The sequence below is a fragment of the Crocuta crocuta genome, unplaced genomic scaffold, assembly GCF_008692635.1.
Source record: "Crocuta crocuta isolate KB4526 unplaced genomic scaffold, BGI_CrCroc_1.0 scaffold310, whole genome shotgun sequence".
Classification (NCBI taxonomy): domain Eukaryota; kingdom Metazoa; phylum Chordata; class Mammalia; order Carnivora; family Hyaenidae; genus Crocuta; species Crocuta crocuta.
In genome coordinates this window covers 2,065,668-2,071,362 of record NW_027532609.1, presented here as the reverse complement: position 1 = coordinate 2,071,362, position 5,695 = coordinate 2,065,668, and the positions used below count along the sequence as shown (strand labels likewise).

The 5,695-nt window shown below is 49.3% G+C and overlaps 1 protein-coding gene across 3 annotated transcripts in view; it reads right to left on the bottom strand.

Annotated features, from left to right (window-relative positions):
- Positions 1-493, bottom strand: part of SNUPN (snurportin 1) — a 21,843-nt gene extending 21,350 nt beyond the window's left edge. The window contains exon 1 of one of the 3 annotated variants that reach the window (XM_077780487.1): positions 360-493. The gene's annotated coding sequence lies outside the window, so the exon portion shown is untranslated. The other 2 variants (XM_077780485.1, XM_077780486.1) reach the window with 2 other exon arrangements.
- Positions 494-5,695: the final 5,202 nt, after the last annotated feature.

The following is a 5,695-nucleotide window of genomic DNA, read 5'->3' as shown; positions in this document are numbered from 1 at the left end:
CACCCCGGCGGGGATCTAGGCCTCCACTGTTGTTTCCACTCGGCTTTAGCCCCGGAGACACTACCGGCTCCACTCCGTCGTCCTCCCCGCCACAGCCCGCCATTGCCTTTCTATAGGAACGCGGCCCTGTAGGCCTTGCACGATTCGCCCCTCCCCCACAAAAAGTCCCTGAGGGGTCCTGGCCCGACAGCCTGTAACAGAAGAGGGACAGCGCGCCCAAGAGGAGCCTGGGCCTGGCTCTACCTCTCCAGGGGACGCTTCGGGAATCCAGGAGTGCCAGCCGGCCAGAGGGAGGAACAGCCGGGCACCAAAGGGCAATTCGGGAGCCCGCGGGGCCCAGGCTCGAACTCAGGACTCACCAGGCGGAGGTGACAGTTCCAGGAGCCGCGACCGCCGCTTTAGGGGGCCGACCAATCAGCTGCTCAGGGAAGGCCGGGCCTACCCCCTTGGCCGCCGCCGCGCAGCTGGGCCCACCAGCCGCGCGCCCGGAGTTTCCGGCTCCACCCACCATCGTGAATTCCGGGAGTGCTGCCGCGGTCGGGTCGCTCGCTGGCCGTTATTTCCGCCTTCAGTGTCCGGCGCTTTTTCCGTTGGCCCGGGCAGGGGTCCTTTTGTGAAGCACTGATCCGGACCATTTCTGCCTGGTGACTTGGCCGGGCCGAGGCCTCAGCACAAGCTCCTCCGTCCGGGCTCCTTTCGCCAATACGAAGAACCCGGATCTCGAGGCCGGGCATTCAAAGTCCCCCAGGCCCTGGGTCCTGAAGCTTCCCCCGGATCGGCCCCCTCTTTAAGGGTACCGGCAGTCCGCTCTCTCTCCAGTGCTTGTGCTTTGGACGGGCAGTGCCGGTTGCCTGAATGACACCCTCGGCCCCCAACTCCTCACACACGCAAGTCTCAATTAGATATTACCGCCCCGTTCGCTCTTACTGCACCGGCGACGTACCTTGATTGCAGCCCTTTTGTTCAGTTGGGGAATCTCTTTGCTACTTGGCTGTGGGTTTGGCAATGGCAGGGATCTGGCTTGATTGCTGCTTAAGAAGGCAGTGTCCGTCACAAAATATAGCATTCAGTAGACCTTGGCGAATTCCTTGCTGGGAGAGGGAAACAGCAGAGATTTAGGAGATAATCAAATTAGAGTGCAGCCTCTTGGAGAGAGGTCTGATGGGATGCAAATTAAAAATGTGATAGCCATTTACGGAATGTTTACATTGAGCCAGACACAGCTTCACAGGCATCATCTCCTTTAATCTCTAAGTAACACAAGGAAGTGGACTGAAGCTCTGAGAGGTTAAGTACTTGACTAAAATCACACAGCTTTCAAGCCAGACATTTGAATTTGCTGAATGTTTGCTGTAGATTTACAGAGAAGGTGGATATTACTACACTACAGAAAATACACATTTTGAGTCCAAGGAATGTCAAGATGTGTATGTGCTACATATTTCAAGTACATGACACCATCCATTTGGACCAAAAAGAACAGAGCAGACTGATACAGAGGGTAATGGGTGCTTGGGGCTCTGGAAAACCCAATTTGGGGGACCTCAGAATTTATGTAGGTGAGTTCCATTTTTTTTTTAAAGAGAGAGAGAGAGAGAGAGAGCACAGTGGAGGGGGGGTCGGCAGAAAGAGAGAGGGAGACAGAAAATCTGAGGCAGGCTCCGGACTCTGAGTTGTCAGCACAGAGCCCGATGTGGGCCTAGAACCCATGAACCTGAAGATAATGACCTGAGCCAAAGTCTGGCGCTTAACCAACTGAGCCAGCCAGGCGCTGCAGTGAGTTCTGTCTTTCGGTAATCCAACTGAGCAAAGCTGTACACTAGGTTATTTATTTGGTGTATCTTCAAATAATAGCTCATGCTTGCCTGATTTATGAGACAGACAAAGAAAAGCCCAGGGTCTGACTTCACTAGGGAACTTTGACATCAGTCAGGATTTTGTGTCCCAGAACCACCATTCTCTACCCATGACTATGGAGGTCACATTAAGTGGTCAGAACTGTACAGAACAAAGGCGCTACACATTAAAGCAAAATGAGCTGAGGTCCAGGGGGAAAAAAAGCTCCAGTCTCTCATTCATACTCAGCTGAATAACTTGTCGTATCACTGAAAAGAACAAACTAAATGGTACTTGGCCCAGGGGTTCGTTTGGAGCCAGCCTGTGTTCCATAAGGGTCTGCTCTGCCTAGAACAGTGAGTAGTTCCCCAGCTATAGCCCTTAGCACCTCACCTTCACAACACTGGCCACATAATACATACACTTGTGCTTAATGTCTTTAAATCAGTTTACTATCTAAAAATGGGTAAACGGGCGCCTGGGTGGCTCAATTGGATGAGTGTCCGACTATTGATGTCAGCTCAGGTTCCTAAGTTTAGGCCTTGCCTTGGGCTCTGCTCTGGCAGTGTGGAGCCTGCTTGGGATTCTTGCTCCCTCTCTCTATCCTTTCCCTGTGTGTGCATGTATGCACACACAAACTCTTTTTTTAAATTTTTTAAATACTTCTTAATTTTTGGGAGACAGCGTGAGTGGAGAGGGGGAGAGAGAGAGAGAGAGAGACAGCATCTGAAGCAGGCTCCAGGCCCTGAGCTGTCAGCACAGAGCCTGACGTGGGACTCAAACCCACAAACTGCGAGATCGTGACCTGAGCTGAAGTCAGATGTTCAACCAACTGTGCCACCCAGGTGCCCATCTCTCTCTTTCAAAATAAATAAACTTAAAAGAGGAACATCATAGCATTACCTTAAATTACTTCCCACTTTAACAAAGTATAAAATATATACACCGTGAAAATAGTATAATGTTATAATCTCGCTAAGTACTAGTATGTGCAGAAAACTGAGACTGAGGACTTTGTAAGAATCTGATTAGCAAGTGTTGGAGAAATGATACAGAGTAACACTAACAGAATTTTTCTTTTATACAGTCAGCAAAGTCCAAAAAGAACAGAAGAGGGAAGATCCACTTTCTCTCTCCATAATTCTATGTTATTTAAGGTAGAATCTATGTACCCTCTAAAATCATCCAGTAAGTGCCCACAGGTGGGGGAATCCCTGCCTAATACAGAGAAGCTTGGGAGCAGGAAGGTGTCCAGCAATTTCCAAAAGAGGAGGCTCTCATTAGGAACCCTGAGTATCACTCTGTCATCGATCAATTAACAGATGTGTGTTTAATGCCTACTGTTGGTTAGGTCCTGTGCCAGGCACAGGAGATACCAAAGTGATCCAGACTGACCGAGCCCTGCCTTCCAGAAGCTTACAGCCCAGTAGTGTGGTAGCGAAAGTCAAAAGCGAGGTGCTATAGCTGAGGCAGACGGGTGTTAAGGAGCTCGGTGACTGGGAAGAGAGCAAGTAGGGCAGGGCTGCTGGGGCCAATGTTCAGGGAACTCCTCTCAGAAGGTGACATTTGAGTCAAGACCTGAATGATGAAAAGGGGCCGGCCATGAGGACAGGGAGACTGATCCCATTTCCAGAGAGGCTTTGGGTGAGGGGTAGACAGAAGGCAGGGAGGAGGGAGAAGTGGTGGGGAGATGAAGTCACAGAGGCAGGTGGGACTCCGAAGCCTGTTGGCCATAGCGGGGAGTTTCGATTTGACCCCGCACTGCAGATGGAGGTTTTCAAAGTGCTAACCAAATTTGAGCTTGAAAGAGCTCACACTGGCCACTCAGTGGGGAACTGAAGCAGACAGCAATGGGTTAGGAGGTCAGGGAGCAGGGCTTACTGTTTTCCAAAGGGGGAGGAGGTAACAAGAATTATACACGTGGTCAAGGGGCACCTGGGTGGCTTAGTCGGTTAAGGGTCCGACTTTCGCTTAGGTCATGGTCTCGCGGTTCGTGGGTTCGAGCCCCGCGTCGGGCTCTGTGCTGACTGCCAGCTCAGAGCCTGGAGCCTGTTTCAGAGTCTGTCTCCCTCTCTCTGACCCTCCCCTGCTCACGCTGTCTCTCTCTCTCTCTCTCTCTCTCCTAGAAATAAAAACATTAAAAAAAAAAAAAGAATTATACACGTGGTCAATCTAGTGCCCTAGCAAAGACATTCCCCTTGAGGTTGGGGGAACTGAAAGAAAAGGGAACAGCCTGCTCCCCATGTAATTTAATAGGATGGAAGGCAGAGGCCCTGCACCATTGAAGCCATCATGAGGACCAGAGCGCCTCACTGCCCACTCAGATTCACCCTGTAGGAGAGGAATGCTTCAGCCAGTTGTGGTAGGAGGCAGACTCTGACTTGAGAGGGTGACAAAGTCATGTATTAATGGGTGTCACCTGAGCCAGGATGCAGAAACTGCAGTCACAGGAGACCCTACAGCTCAGAGGAGCCAGACCTCTTCTCCACTCCCACAAGGTCCCTAGCACCCAGCTCTGGGTGAGAGAAAGCATGTCAGAGAGGTTAAGGTCATGTTTTCTGGAGCTGGATGGCTTGGGTCCAAATCCATACTCAGCTACCCGCTGGCTCTGTGGCCTATGTGAGTTATGTCACCTCCAGATGGTTCAGTTTCCCCCTCTATAAAATGTGGCTAATAATAGTACCTACTACCTCCCAAGGTGGTTATAGTTAAGTGAGATAATCCACGTAAGGTAAATCCTCAAAAGTCTTGTTTTATTAGTGCTTAACTTCTTGTTGGAAGATCACCTTTCCCTTAACTGACCTACTTATATCATAAATAAGTGGGCTTTGGGGCACTTGGGTGTTGCTTTCTCTAAGCCTGTTGCTTTCTTTAACCCTCGGACCAAGGAATGATAAGCAAGAAAGACACAGACAGTCACAGAGTTTGATGCAGAATTCTCTGCCCAGTCTCACTGGGCTCTTTATTTATTGTCTCAAATTGTCTTTCCTCCCGTCCTCCCGTTTTCTGTTCCCAGGGGCCTGTTGCCAAGTTCGCGCCGCATTCGCAAGTGACCTTCTGCTTGGAAACAGTCTTGTGTGTGCACGTAGTCTGTCTTGACCTTGTGTTTGCTACTTGGTCAGCACCCGGGCTAGTTTGCAAGCTTAGGATGTTTCGGCTCAGAATGTATCTTGCGATTAGGGATGGTCAGCCTGGGACAGGCTCTTCACTGTCAGCCTGGGACAGGCCCTTCATTTCCCCCTTTTTATTTCTTTAAGATGAAAGAGCGCATAAACACTTTGTTGCTTTTTCATTGCTTGGAGTTTCTGTCTCCATCAGCAGAAGACTGCATAAACCAAAAACAAACAGAACATTAGTCCTACAAGGTTAATAATTGATGCAGTTAAAGCTCCACGGAGGGTACCAATGGGGTTAAAATTTTGTATATTTTCTGCTATTTCTCTAAAGAAAGATTCACCTGATAATAAGGGTAAATTCTTTGAGAAGGTTTCAGTGATTTGAGCACTTAAGTGCTGTGTATCGACTGATGTATTTTTGTGATTCCAAAGGTTACGCTTAATTTGATCCCAGGTAACTGCTGTTTCATTGTACTCTATTGATGTCACACACATCTGATTAGAATTCCAATCACAGCGAAGGATGGCCTTCGTAGAGAGAATTTTAATTTGATCTCCCAGCCATGATACTGTTTGTCTTAGTTCTAAGATCTCACCTTCTAATCTAGAATCTATTTCATGTTGTTGTTGCCACAGAAGGTGGGAACTAGTATGCTGTTCATGAACGAAGGCAGCAGTTTGAGTTCCTTGTAGTGCCAGCCCGGCTACAGCCGCAGTGGTGGCGGTGGCTATGATCCCCAAGA